Source organism: Actinia tenebrosa, unplaced genomic scaffold, assembly GCF_029948245.1.
Source record: "Actinia tenebrosa isolate PJP-AT-01 unplaced genomic scaffold, QUT_ActTen_1.0 PGA_scaffold2__45_contigs__length_23673736, whole genome shotgun sequence".
Classification (NCBI taxonomy): domain Eukaryota; kingdom Metazoa; phylum Cnidaria; class Anthozoa; order Actiniaria; family Actiniidae; genus Actinia; species Actinia tenebrosa.
Window position 1 is genome coordinate 10,653,831 of NW_028292579.1, and position 15,827 is coordinate 10,669,657.

The 15,827-nt window shown below is 35.7% G+C and overlaps 1 pseudogene; it reads left to right on the top strand.

Annotated features, from left to right (window-relative positions):
• The first annotated feature begins 6,276 nt into the window (after positions 1 to 6,276).
• Positions 6,277 to 10,768, top strand: LOC148909234 (beta-4C adrenergic receptor-like; annotated as a pseudogene).
• Positions 10,769 to 15,827: the final 5,059 nt, after the last annotated feature.

The window sequence follows — 15,827 nt, forward strand, 5'->3', positions numbered from 1 at the left end:
ATCCATTTAGAAACAAACATATATCAATTCAATTAGAAATCTACGAATAACTAAAACAATCACACATATTTTAAAACCCAATCCGTCTGTCCTGGCGCCCTTGATCAAACACGAAAACAATTGTGTGCAGGGCTCGTTACAAAAAAGCAAAATATCGCGTGCAACATAAATTCCTGCAACTTCCCCCTCAATTATCTAATGGACAAACCCTAAAGAAATGAAAACCAATGTTTCTCTTTGTGAGCTATTGGCAAGAACATTGTCGTAGAGATGTCATATTGCAGCGACCTACAAACTGCTGGGCTCAGACGTACAACCCCAAAGAATTCAAACAGTGTTGTTGAACAATTCGTGCACTGTCGATTCCAGCAGTTTGCAGGCGAGCAACACTGACATCTCAATAGACAACTCATTGATTAGCTTTCCAAGAGTATCCCGTAGATCAGTGGTGAGACTAGACTCCGAATAGAATAGGGAAGGCCCATAGGCTCTATCCCATCAGTCAGGGACTAGGATTTTTGCTTAAAGCCCCGTTTAAACTAACGTGTTTTGCGGCGATTTTTGCTGCGATTTTTTCGGCGATCCTGTCCATAATAAATAATAGTAAAGAATTTACTTGTAAAGTTTTTTTCAGGATACCAAGATTTTCCTAGACGAATGTCTCTTTTGAAAGATGAGACATGCAAAAGATTTTATATTTCCGAAAATTGCCACAAAAATCGCAGCAAAAATCGTCGCAAAAATCGCCAGTGTAAACGGGGCTTTAGAGTTCCTCATCAGCAGTGTGACACGCTGAATAATTTCACCTCGTTTTAGTTACGAGGGAAAATTCTTTTTCGCCGTTACCATATTGGATCGATTAGTTAAAACACACACACACACACACAAAAAAAAAACCTTAAGGAACTGAAAAAGAAAAAGAAAAACTGAACTGATCAGTGAAAAAACTTCAAAACGAAAAAATTGTGAAATATAAAATCATGCGATACCTTTTCAACCATTTCCTCAATATTGGGTTGGTTTTTTCCCCTCTTCTTGTTAAGTCGTTTTTACTCTACACTTTTAATTTATTGTCTAAAATGAATATTCATAGCTCATTTGTATTATTATTGCTTTGGCCCATATTTATTGGACTTTGGTTCATATCAACCTGTTAGTTTGACAATATTTACATAACATGCCATAGCTATTAATTAAAAAGGGCCACAAGTGACTGTAGTATATTATAGTGTGGGTAAAACAGTATAAATATGTGTGGCGCCCGGCAATAGTCAATAATTTTGGCGAATGGCAGGCCAGTTAAAAGGAGATTCATCCCTTGTATTCAATATAAGATTAAAACAAGCTAGCTACGAAGATTTATATGGGAATGCATCAGGAAGGGTAAGATATAGATTGAAAAGGCTTCGTATTTAGTAAAAATATAAATATAGCTCAAAATTCAGAATTAAACATTATAAATTCAAGGGAATGAGGGTGAAAAGTTGAGCGTTCCATCCATCAAATATAAATAAGAATTATCGACAATACTGGAATTAACACATGGTAAAATATACTAAATTTGAAGTTTTTTCTTTCTGGCTAAGAGTAACTTGATATAAAACCGCTTAGAAACCGTATTTGAATTGAATATAGAGCACAAACCACGCAGCCACATTTAAAAAAAATCATTTGTAAAATCCATCTAGAAATCGCGAGTTTTGACGATATCATTGATACAAGCAGTGAATGAAAAACTGATTTTTTTTCACATCAACAAATCAAGTCTTTGATCTTCACTTGCCCAAGGTAGTATTTCATAGGTTGATTATGTTTTTTTACTAATGTATTTGCTAATAATGCTAGATAAACGATACCGGTGTTGAGAGTTACGGTGACGAGCTCAGTGTTTTGAAATGCTCTTATATATCAGGTATATTTTTGAATTGGTAAAGCAAAAACAAATAATTTCCATGCCTGGAAATAGCATGCTAAAGTTGTTAAAACGACATAAAGTGTGATGGAAATAAGTTCAAAACTCGTGAAGATATGATTTTCGAAAAGTGCGAATTTCTTGAGAAAGCCTTTACCGGTCACAAGCATCTCTTGCCGTCTCTCTTGCTACGAACAAATGATTTCGATTTTTTGATAAAAAGTCATATCTTTGTGAGTTTTGAACTTTCTTCCTTCAAACTTTGCATTCTTATTAAATTTAACAGGTTCTTTCCAAACTAATGTAAATATTCTTTCTGTCCTGTGAGTTTTGACACTTGGCAACATGTTATATTCGCGTGGGAACGAAAACTGACATCATTATAGAAAGACATATTGGAGAGGAGCTTACTAGATTTTTATCGACAATTGTAAAACAAAAAAAAAAAAAGATCAAGTAATTCCAATATTACTTTTTATTAATTAACTGCAAATCTCCATCTTTTAAGAACTAATTAATTGAGAAAAGAGAAAATAGATCCATATATTTAAAAGAAAAAATAGATTGAATGACACTGAGTAATTTTAAGCCTTTCTTTAATAATTCATTATTCTTATCTAAATTTAAATTTTTTCCTTTTGACTTAAAAACCGAGTAAGTCTTTAAAATTCCAGTCTCTTTCATTAAAAATTCAGTAAAAACGTTTTTATTCTTAAGAAAATTAAAATTATCAAGTGTCTGAAGGACGACTTACATGGTACAACTTTGCCTTACAACTTTTGCACACAACCGAGTTTTAGCGGACATCGTTTTAGCGGTTATTTACACGCGCGCAACTCCGGCTTAGCTTACGATCACAAAAAATCGTGTGTCGTAATTTTCTCGGTTTACTCAATTGCATATTTGCTAAAAATCGTTGTATTCCTCGTGACGGCAGTTAAACAGCATCTCCTCGCCACCACATGAGCCTATCGGCTCTCTGTTTCTTTAAAACTAAAGGCTTTATCTATCTCTTCATATTTTTCTATAGCACTTCGTTGCCTGCGTCCTCCGCCATTTTGTGGCCAATTTTCTGCTACGGTTGCCGTAAAGTTTTAAAAGCCTACGACTTTTTTTGTTTTGTTTAGTACACAATAGTTGTGAGCAAGTTGTGATTTACACGACGCAATGCGACAGCTGTAAGCAAAAGCTGTACCGTGTAAATCGGCCTTATGGCTGAAATACTTAGTTCCTGAAACGGCCAAACTTAATCAGCACATTTTAGTTACTTGTCCAGCTGTTCTTGCACTGATTACATATGTCATGTGAATCGTTTCAAGATCACACGTTTATAAGTGTAGTGTCATGGGAATTGAATTGTCATTTCAATTCCAATAAATAGAGCTATTATATAGGACGTTTACATGATGGCGTCATTACTACCACAATGCTTCGCGAATTTTCTTTCTCGTTTGAAACATTTATATTCCCTCATGAGAATAGTAAGACAATTGGTGCTAATTAACTGAACAATAGAATGTGTGCAAGGGAGCAAACGTGCAAACGTATTATCATCCTCTCCATATATGCTAGAAACATACACCTATTTCAAAAAACGTCGTCGGTCGGAGATCTGAAATCTGAGACCGAAGGGAGTTGTGGGTTGTAAGCTGTAAATTGTTCGTGGTTTTAATTAGTTCGCAAAAAGTTAATATCTTAATATACTAATTTGAGCGATGACCTGCGCTGGCAAGATATCTGGGTAAGTGTATATTGAATTTTTAACGAGAAAACACTTAGTCCCCCACAATTCCAATCGGTCTCAGATTTCTGATTACAGATACCGACAACCGGTTTTTTGAAATAGGTGAAGATCTACATCTGCAAAGCTTTCAATATCTTTGTCGCCATGACAATATAAGATACGATAAGATCGTGATAGCTTCAGATATTTGAAGCCATTTTTAGCCATTGTACCTTATGAAACACTGTGGGGACATGCTCGGAAGTTCATGCGAGTTACCATACGTGCCTACACCGGTTGCCTGTTCAATACTGCGAAACCATTGCCATTTAGAGCTCCCCAAGACTCCTGCACTAAGTAGATAAACAAAGAGGAAGAAACAGTAGGTAAATGTTTAAATTATTTTATTGACTTTGAGGGAATATATAATCATATGCTGAATGTCTTCTTTCAACTGAAATTCAATTTAAGCTTTATACGGCAAAGTTAAAGCTATTGAAATACTACCGCTCGCTAATTCTATATCATTTGTTGAGTTCCAACCGGTGGATTTAATTGTAATTCACCCTGCAGAGATTATTATTGACTTACAATAAGGAACGACATGTATTGTTTGTTTTGATATTTTCCATAATTCCATATTGGAGCAGCATATTTTCAACTTACATGATAGCTCACTGAAAATAAATGTTAAGCCAGCATCGCGAGTTTTTTTAATTTCTTTGCATTCTGTCCATTCTTTGAAAACCAAAAAGTATTACATTACAATCGAGTGACTTAATTGCAAAATATGAATAAGTTATAATGCCTATTTTAGTTTTTGAATTCTAATTTTTCTGTGAACTTTCTACGATAGCAATTCTAAACAGGTCATACTATCCACCTTCCTCGTGAACCCAAAAGTACAATTCTGTGGAAGCGAGAACCGAACGACAGAATTTCGACCATAGATTCCCGAGGATGACATATGCTCTCCATAACTGAATCCAGCAAAGATATACTGAAATTTGTTCTGTAACAGCTTGAAACACAAAAGCAGCTTAAAACACACAAAGAAGGAAATTAGAAAAAATAAATTTAAAAAATATTTTGGAATTGGTATAAGCAGTTTTTAAATTTGCAGTAACAAAAAATATTTTTAAAAAGTCATATGCTCTCTGATCTCTTGTGTAATCAAAAAATAAACAAGCAAAGTGTAGTTTTAGACATATTCTTTGCAGTCGCCACATCATATATGCGATCTGCAGCATTATTATTTTATATAATAATAATTTTTTTCTTTCTTTCTTTTTTTTTTTTTTTTTTTTTTTTTTTTAATCGCGTGTTGCGGTGTTCTCAAACATAGTAATCATTCTTCACTATTTTCTTGATTGACAGGTTGATCTTTTTTGATAAAATCAATATATCTGAATCAGAGCGGCCCTAAAGTCACAAAAGGCTTGAGTAGTACGTGAATATCCTCTTCAGTACTGAGTTTAACATGATCAAGGAAAGATAAAGCGTATAATTATATGTTAGTAACCTGTTCGTTTAGTTTGAGTTTCAAAGTTCGAAGCTCATCAATCTCTCGTATATTTGTTTAACCACTTAGCTCGGAACCCCTTAAAACTGAACGAAAGACACTGCTGGAGAGAAAGCAGCTCATGTACTTCGGCATGAAATAAGTCAGCTTACACCAGTATCTATCCTAAATCAAAGAGCAGAGATCTTTTTTTTTTTTTTTTTACCCATAGAAAGCACAGATCAGATTTGGTTAATTCATTTACTGAATAAGTCAGCTCATAACAGTAATTCTCACCATTCTAATCAAAGAGCAGATCGGAGATCAAGACAGGAAGAAGTTTTTTTTTTTACCCATAGCGGAAAACGCAGATCATTTGGTTCATTTATTTACTGAATAAGTCAGCTTATATCAGTATCAGTCTCGAAAATCAAAGAGCAGAGATCAAGACCGGAAGAATTATTTCCTCCTTAAAACCACAGAATATTCAGTTTATCTATTTCTGCTAACTGCAGTCATAAAGTGAGTAAAAAGGAAATAAATGATTCTGCAATTTAACTGCGGAATTCCGGGCAAAATTACAATTCTTGTATTTGTCATTATCTACAACCACTAGAATCCGCGAAGCATTAAACTTGGTATTTTTAATTAAATAACGTCGTCATGCAAACGGCCTATGTTCCATCATTAATTTTTCCCCTAAGGCGAATTTACATTAATCCTCCCAAACCACTCCTCGTTTTCTGCTTTAATTTAATTCATTCTTCACCATTCCTCAATTTTTTCGCATGGATCGACTTGGGGTTATAATTTGCACGAGTATGTTTAAATATCAAAATATATTTTTTCAAATAGGAGTAAACTTAATCATAAATTGTTAACTAAATTTCAACGTTTCTGTACTGAGTATACTCTACATTTGTCATATTCTACGTGTTTAACTAGAAAAATTATTTTCTTGCCTCCCTTTGACTTTTTTTTTCTTTCCGTGCTTTCGGTTGACGACTTTAGTTCATTTTATTTTTCCTATATATTATAGGCCCTAAAGCACTTTTGGGGCTTCCTCGTCCTATTTATTCATATTATCGATCCTATGCAAACAATCAGCCACTCGGAAGCTAGCGTTCAAGGGCACTGTAATCAATCCAGGCTTATTTCCTGAATTCAGACCTCGATAAAGTCCTTAAGATTTCAGCGCCCAACGAATACCGATCACGATAAATATCTCACCGCAGCTAAAAGCACAGAGGTATATTGAACTGTGTGTCTGTGAATCTATTAAGAGGCGAGTCTCAATGGCGAAGTGCCCTTTATATCCACAGCAATTCCTTTCGATCCATTTTTAATCCAGGTAAAACCACCGAAAAACAACCTTTCTGAATGAAACAAAATAAAAGGTATGTATTCAAAAAAAGCAAGCGTTAAAAAATATCATATGAAAATGAAAAATTGTGTTACGTTCATGCTCTTAACCAAAGATTTTTCACTCTTTTCAATTAAGATAGTCCATAATTTATAAATGAAGTCGCAGACCGATGATTTAGAGTTTAGACTTTAAAAAATACAGTATAAATCAGGAGAGAAAAATGAACCATATTATCTTTACTAAGTTATCGATACACCAAACAAAACCGAAGTAATGCAGCTTGGAATAAAATGAAATGAGTAACTCGAACATCGTTAAGTAAAAATCTTAAAGATTAAATAAGGTATAACTCAAGAGCTTTCAGACGTTTATCTTTCGTCGAAATCAAAGGAATAAGGTCTGTCAAATATAATATATATTTCTTAAAACACGCGCGGGTTTTTAGTTGCTAATATGATTCTAATAATTATTATTTGTATCTAAAGATATATCATAAATTATCAGTTTCTATTAATAATCAAAAATGGTGTTCAATAAGACTATCACTCGATATGGCAAGTTCACTGTTTTTGAATTAATTATATATGAAATGTAAAATCAGTAGTATTATAGATTTATTTATTGTTTCAAACGGCTCAATATTGCCGGTCAATTAGCCTGCGTGCAGCCGGACTTTTCTCTTACGTTTTTAGTGTTTTTCTGTTTTACAATTAAGGTGGTCGGTTTGTTGTGACTGATGAATTTCGCATTTTTATTCGATATCCGTACAGAAAACATGCACAATTGCGATTTGTTATTTTAAATCCAATTAACGAGTTTAATATGCATTAAACATAAAGTTCCTTAGATACGGAATCTAAAGTACAACCTAACTGAAAGACACGCAACATCAGCCGAGGATATGAATCATAGTCGACAGACGTGTTGAAGTATCAGTAAAAAGAATTAGGGAAACTTTGAAAATCTACGAAACGAAAAATAAATACAAGCCGTACCACGGAATATGGGTTTTCTATGCGTCCGCAGCGAACTTTTTTCCATCGTTTGAGGGAATCAAAATGCGGACGTCCTTTTAACAATGGTATCCGTAAACGGGAAAGAGATGAAAATGAAGTTTGCTACTTGAGAATGAACACTCCAGCCGGCTTTTTCTCCAGTGAGAATGAATTAAAATATATCCGCACTCGTTAAAAACAGCAAAACTGAAAAACACCGAACAGCAATTAGTGAACGGAAAAGATAAAAACCATTAATTCTTCTTACTTTTAAGCCACATGGAAGCACTTTGAGATGGACTTGATGGCACACTTGACAAAAGGATGTTTCTAAAGCGCATTTCCTATTCAATTTTCTTTAAAAATATCATAATGTCTAGAATATGCGGGCTTAGCCTCACCTTGAAATAAAACAAAAGCAGAAATAAGGAAAACAAAACAAGGAACTCCTGGATTCGACGCTAAGCCCGGCACACGTTCTAAAAAATATGGTATTTTTGAATAGAAGTGAATACAATAACTTCGGGCTATATTGCCCTTAGATCGGTAAGACCTCTTATGTTAAGGTTTTAGTTTTACTTAAGCCTTCCTCTTCTCCAAGCCAAGCAAGCCTGAGGACCATTTTAGCGAAGTTGTCCAAGGTTCCGAGGTCCTATTTTATTTTAATTTTGCTTTTTGTATACAGTTGGGGAAAAAATTTTTTTTATCGATCGAAATAGTTCGATATCTGTTTATAAAGATAAGACTCCGTAAGGTCTGCAGGGTTAAGAGGTTTAGAATGTGGATATTCACTGTCTTCATTGTATTTGTCTATCAAAAAATTATAGTCAGCCACAATACAATGCGCCCCTATATTATTGTTTACTTCGTTTTTTGCGTACATCGTTTTCGAAGCTCTTAAAGCTCTGTGCTGGAGCAATATTTCTGCAAATTTCGCTATCCCAAAGTCCTCAAATTCTTATAAGTTTCCTTCCTTTCATTCCTAAAAAAACACAAAAGGAGTTTGAATTTTTCAGAGATATTCTTTTTGTTACATTATGACTTTTTGGTCTTCCAACACTTAGGCTTCACACCTTTCGAAATCTACCTTTGATTCGTTGCCAAAATTCCTAAAATCTTACTAAAAGTACAAAGTGATTTTGAATCGGTATATCATGATCAGGATATCATGATAACAGGAATAAGAAGACCGATGGAATTGGATTTTCACACTACATCTACAAAACCGGCATCTTGCCTGACAGAGGAAATGGGGCATTGCATAGCATTTCTTTGTTTTCGGAGCGCAGTAAATTGTGGTCGACTAGGATACTTCAACCATCTTCTTCTAGTGGGTCTTTATGAAGCAGACATCGTTATGAGATTAAAGCCTGCTGCAATGCATCACAATCATCAGAAAAACCATAAGATAATCTGAAAAAGGCTTCCTTTGTGGGGTTTTTATTTCTTTATTTCTTTATTTCTTTTTTCTTTTTCTCGTCGTCGTCGTTATATTTTGTTCTCTCTAGTTTTTGGTGCATTTGTTGTTGTTGTTGTTTTTTTTTTTTTTTTTTTTCCTTTTTTTTTCATATTCTTCATCGTGCAATCTTTATACTTGCACTTCTTATATTCTTCAAAGTGTAAGCTTTAGGCTTCCACTTTTTCTCGTATTTGAATGCAAAATTAAATGAGCTTGTACATCTTATGAAAAGTTTTAATGTATAATAGAGCGCATGATTGGAAGTCTGTGATGGACTGTGGTCTCGGGATCCTAATTGACTAACCATTTTTGTTAATTCCAATCAAAATAAAGGAAGATATTAGCTAACTATAAGACTACGTAAGACTATATTTGGCTTGAGAACCTCGATGTAAACCGAGCCTTGAAATTATTGTTCACTCTTTTTCTCCTTTTTTCTTCTTTGACCCTAAATGAAAATTAAAACAGCCAACTAGAAAGCTTTATTAGCTCCTTTGGCTGTCGTACACTTACACCTATTATATGTTAACCATAGCAAACATTGTAAATATTATTCAAGCTATATGTATTCTTGTAATTCTATTATGTAAAATTGAAAAAAAACAAAAACAAAAACAAAAAAACAAAACAAAAAACAAAAAAAAACAGGGTCAATAAATTGAAATTGAAATTGAATTGAATTGAATTGAATTTTTTTTCCAGGTTCTACTGGCAAAGTACCGTTAAGATGTACTCGAACATTTCTGAAGATGAGAACGCCTCTACTACATATGAGGTCAAAATGCCCTTCATACCCATGGTAGGGATACTGGTGGTACAGTCCTTTGGCACTATTGTTGGCAACGTACTCGTCTGTATCGCTATTTACATCCAACCTAATTTACATACTGTGACGTATTGCTCGATCTTCAGCCTCGCTTTGGCGGACCTTATGGCAGGCATGATCGCTATGCCTTCGTACATTGCCAAGAAGTTCATCGAACATGGACCCTTATGCGAAATTCGTCTGCGATGCTTCACGCTTCTCATATTTTATCAGCGGTTATGCTTCTATACTGAGTTTATCTGTCATCAGTGTAGAGCGCCTGGTTGCAGTAAAGAATCCGCTGGCTTATGTGAACGTGGGTGACACGCAAGCGAATATTGATGGCTTTGGTATTGATTTGGGTCGACACGCTCGTAGTGTCACTTCTGCCTTTCATACCCCTCCCTGGGAGCGATTCACAGGAGTGCAATTACGAACCCACCTGGTGGTGGAGCGTCATGGTGATTGTCAGCAACGTCATCGTTCCATTCCTCGTCATTGTTCTATGTTACTTATATATTTATTTCATCGCTCGAACCCATATGCAAAGAATAAAAGCGAGAGAAAATCTGTTCGTGTGTCTCTCACTAACAAAGGATTGGCGCCAAAGAGCGCAAGGAACGCAAAGAGCGGGAAAGCAAACGTAACCATTATGATAGTGATAGGTGTGTTCGTTGTATGCTGGTTCCCCTCTTGCATATACTACTTTCTACAAAAAGTATGCCCCCAATGCTTCCCAGAAGACTTTACGGCTTCTAGAGGGATTATTAACGCGTTAGTCAAGATATTGACATTTACATCTTCGTTCTGTAACCCTATCATCTACTGCTGGCGGAAGTAGTAACGACTTTAGAAATGCCTTTATCAAGATATTGCTGAGGAAATCTAGAAACCTGTCAGCGTCTTTTCGTAGCACATCTAGGTCAAGCGCTAAGGGGAATAGTTCGCTTATGAAACCCAAACCGAACGAAGATAACACGAAGGATCGTGAACTCGTTGAAAAATAATAACGAAAAAAGTACTGAAATTTAACTAACCTAAATTTCCATTATCTCCAGCCGTGATCTATGCACTGAGGTTTTTGCTTCATTAATTGCATGAGGCAGATAACACTAAAAATGATTCTCTGTAGAATGTATTTTTGGCACCTGACTGAACAGGCTTTCACCAAATAGAAACATTAGCACCACGCTTAAACGTGTTTCCTCGATCAAACGAGTTTCCTCTAAGAAATGGATCACTGGCACCATGAATACTTAAATGCTTTCACTGACTGAATATTTAATCATTAGCACTTTTTTAACTTTAAAAGGCTTCCACTAAGGAAAAGATCACCAGAACTTGACTTGGATACTTCAACTAACCGAATCACTAGCACTTAAAAGGTCTTCTATCGTAATTTGGTGACTTATTTTTAACAGGCTTAAATCACAATCTGGATCATTTTCTCTTAAATACTTCAAATAACGGATCCTAGCACTTAACAGGCTTCCAGTGATGGAATGGATAACAAACTCAACCGGACTATGTAGTATAGAGGGATTGACTTATGAGCACTAAACACTGCATGCAGGATTGCACTACACCCGGTCATTAGCAATTAATACGTTTTCCTTATAGCCGTAATCATCTGCACTTAACAGGCTTATTTTAAAAACTCAACAAGCATCGTCTATAAGCTGATTCACAGGATGGGTCATAACGTTTTGCACGCTTCCATCCCATGTATCTGATATACACACAACGGGTTTTTAGTGGTATGCTGGGCAGGTGGGGGGCTTCACTGATTAGTAGCCCTGACTTTAAGACTTTATGACTTTACGACTTTATTTATTTACAAATATATATATAGTGTATGTTCAAGTTAAAACAGCATTTAATCTCATAGGAGTATGAACACTAGAAAAAGAAAGAAAAAAATATAGAAAAGGATAAAGAAGAAAAGGAAAACAAGAGGATATCTATAATTTTATTTTTGGGTTTGAACAGATGCATTTTTAAATTACATTTAAATAAAGCTAAATAACTTAAACTGTTTAAATATGAATAAATATTTTTTCCCATATCAATGATATGCAGATAATTTAAATTGAATAAATTTGTCCTAGTTTGTTTCAGCAGCTGTGCGATCAAGATTCCCTTCAGCAGCATATCTCAGAGTTTTCCACTACAGCCTATTTTGGATTTGGTTCATTCTTGAAAGACTTGCTAATAGAGAGACAAATATATTAATGCCGCTCTTATGTTGATGGGAAGGACCTGCACGAATTTATCCGAGAAGCGAAGGAACAGCGACCCAAGTAAACTGAGCAATGGAGGAGGCTGTTTGTGGTCAGAGAAGAATAATTATCAGTTAGACGACATAAAAGCGCGCGCCCATGGCGATATAGACGCATGAGAGAAATATAAAGAACGATTAACCAAGCGAAAGAGTGGCACGAGGCGAAGCCGAGTGACACTCTAGCTTGTTAAGAGTTCTTTATATTTTCTCAAGTGCCTCTATATCGCCATGGGCGAGCGCTTTTTTGTCGTATAACTGATTTATAATATGACCAAAAATCTACCGTGCGACCCATGGGCAAATAGTTCATAGGCATTTCAGCCAATCAGAGCGCGCGTTATATCACCCATCTCGCTCGTGGCGCGCGCTATTGACGCCATGGGGTTTTGAAAATTTAGAGAAAAAAGGCGAGCGTCCGTTGAGATCAGCGTGCGCGAGGGTGCAGCCCATGGGGAAATAGTTCATTGGTTTTTGGCCAATCAGAGCGCGCGTAATAATCTAGTTATATTATAAAGGTTTCTTTGCGTTGAACGAGTGCCTGATAAATGAAAATGGCACGCGTTGTTGTGTTCATACACACACGCGCTCACAATGAGTCTGAGGCCTTTTCAATTGGTCATTCAATTACTCTCAATAATTAATATTTTAAAATTGATCAAGTCCCAACAATATCCAATTATTATTTACACCAAATCGAAATACATATAGGGACCAATTTGAATAACTATTGCTCTGGACTGAATGGCCTCTCATATACATGTGAAAACGCTTAAGTTTGCAATTGTGTTTCCACGTGAACACGATGTTAGTCAGTCCAGAACAATAGTTGGTCGCCATATTTCTATTTGGTAGTATACAAGAGTGGATCATTTTTTGTTTTTTCAATATTACAAATTTTAATATCAATATGTTTATGTGAATAGTGTTAAAGAGCGATAGCTAAAGGCTGTCACTTTTATCCCATATTGGAAGGTGTACGTATTCATTAAATAATACGATACTGATATGAAATATTACAATTAATTATTTAAATAAAATTAATAAATATTAGTTCAAAAATTTTTTAAATGAGAAAAGCTGTCGAAGAGCTGTTTGAAATTGCCGCGATAATGGAAACTATAAGTACATAAGTAGAGTGTTAACACGCGCGCCGATCTTTGTGTTATCAAAAAACGATAGATCTTAAGCTTGGGTGTAATATTTTCCCATGTTAGTGTTATTCTCTTGAAAGTAAGATTCTTTGTCTGAGCTGCGTACATGTTCAATGTTCTCGTGCGCTACTCTAGGCCTGTGAATGACACATAGTCTAAATGGGAAAACATTACGTATACTGTACTATTCTCATGCTCCTGTAAATGCCGGGTTCAATGAAATTACTAGAAAGTTTTTAAAAAAACTGTTTATGTACAAATGAGTCGTAATAGTCCCCTTCACAGTTCCCTGCGCCATCTTGAAAGGTAGCCGTGCCTTTGCATCGAAGCGAGACGAACGGTGAGCTTGCCAATGATAGAGACATGTAAATGATTGTCCAAGGTGTTAACAAAAAGGTCTCTATCATTGCAAGCTCCCGTTCGTCTCACTTTGATGCAAAGGCTCGGCTCTACCTTTCAAGATGGCGCAGGGAACTGTAAGGGGACTATTGTTCGTAATACTTTTCCTCTTAAGGTAGCTCCATATAGTTAATTTTTACCCGCGAGGGAAATGGGAACGAGTTTTATGATGGTGCGAGCTTTTTAAAGCCACGAAAACCAAATAAAGATGGCGGTGCGCCAAGCAGTCTTCAAAAAAATGTCGTAAAATTACTTCTCAAAACATGCTGGAATAAAAGAAACTGCAAATAATCCAAAAAATGTCCAAAACAAGTACATCAGTGCCTTTTAACGACTCAAGTGAAGCTCAAACAAGTTCAATTTTAATATTTCGTGCATTATCGATGAGCCTGCGAGTGGTAATTCCGCGCGGAAATTCAGCAATATCATGGATGGTCGGTGGGTTTGTATTGGCTGGCACAAATGTTTACCTCGCTCGCTCAGTTTTCGCACCATGCGCAAATACGGATCTTGTAGAGAAATTTATTTTGATGACGTAATTGACTAATTTTTGTGCGCGATTTTTGAAATTAAAAATCTCGGAAATTTGGCGGTAATGGTAAAAATGTCTTCAAATTTTTTACAGTGTTTTTTCGATATCAAAAGCAATTAGCTTGCAAAATATTTAGCGAGTTCTAACGACAGAATGTTTTTAATTGTGAAAAGACAGAAATTGCGTTTAAATCTAAGGTTCTGTCGTTGGGGATACTTAAGGTCGCGGTTGTCAAATGATGAAATAAGTAGTATGATTTCACTTAACAAATTTAGAAAAAAATTCACTGCGAAAATTCGAGCTTTAATTTTTTTTATTACAAAAAAGCCTCAATTAAGACTAACGTTACGTTGATATGTGGCGACCCGTCATGTGATATTTTTTTTGTTAAAAACTGAAAACCTTGATTTACTATATTAGTACAATGCGCAAAAAAGGGTCAAACATACTTTGTTTTTTTTTAAATACAGCAATATGTAACATGTACATCAAAAGCCTTTAACTATATGGAGCTACCTTAAGCAAAGGAGTAGCTGCGTATTAAAACAAGTAGAGGTTTGAGCATTTTATAGTGAAGTCAAATGACTTTTTTGCTCATACACTAAGTTCAACGGTGTGTTGATTTAAACATTCCTACCTTGCTACCTCGTTTGAATATCTGCTTATCGTGCGGACACCGATGGGACATCGCCTTATGACGTTGCACGAAAAAGGCGAAGTTTTCTGGGGGATGGAGGGGTGGGGGTGCCTTACGAGGGTGATGTTGCATGCAACGTCACAGAAGTAGAAATTACTTTTTCAGGGATGTTGGCACACGTCGCGTGCAATACACTCCGCACCAGTCTGTCCGCACCTAGACATAGGTGTTATCGCCTGTGCTATTCTTTTCGTCATTCTAACCTTAGTTATAGAAACCGCAAAATCTAGCAAACATTTCGTGAATCGCGTTTTCCCATTATTTAGAGGATATTTGTTAGTAATTTTCTGGTCAAGAAAAATGGATGGGTGACTTAGAGAGACGGGCCATGTTCCGTTGATTTAACATGAATAGAGCCATGGCAATCACCGTTAAACAGACACATTTTAAATGTAAAAAGGATCTAGATATATATTTTTAGTTGATAGTTGGGTTTTGCATTCTGGTCCAAAGAAACTGAAATAAGGATAAAGGACATTTGCAGCCAGTGTTGGTTAAAATAACCAGATAAGTCACCATAACCGGCCTATTTCTTCATTTCAAAGAAAAGACCAAGGAAAAACAGCAAGACAATTGGTCATAACAAATAGTGTATAGGCTTGCCTCGCCTCGATTTGTATGATGACACATAATTTGTCCAGCAACATACGCTTAAAGTACTGACGATTCATAATTTTTCCAAGAAAATTTGTTGGAGGCAACAACATTCACATCTTCAAGAAGTCATGGAACTTTTTGTTTAATACAAATATAAGGCTCAACGAGTTTTCTCCGAACTATTTCGTGTTTTATCATAGACATAAAGGGCCCTTCTGTTAATCCTGATTTCGTCGCGAATAAATAAGGAGTTACCCACAGCGTTGACATTGAAGACTCCATATGGACGGGTTGGTATATGCAGTTGATGTTTAAAATTGATATTGGAGACCGTATGACCCTCGATAACTAGGTAGGTTAGCCACGAGATGAGAAAAAACAGGATGACTAACAGAGATAGCTGAGGGGC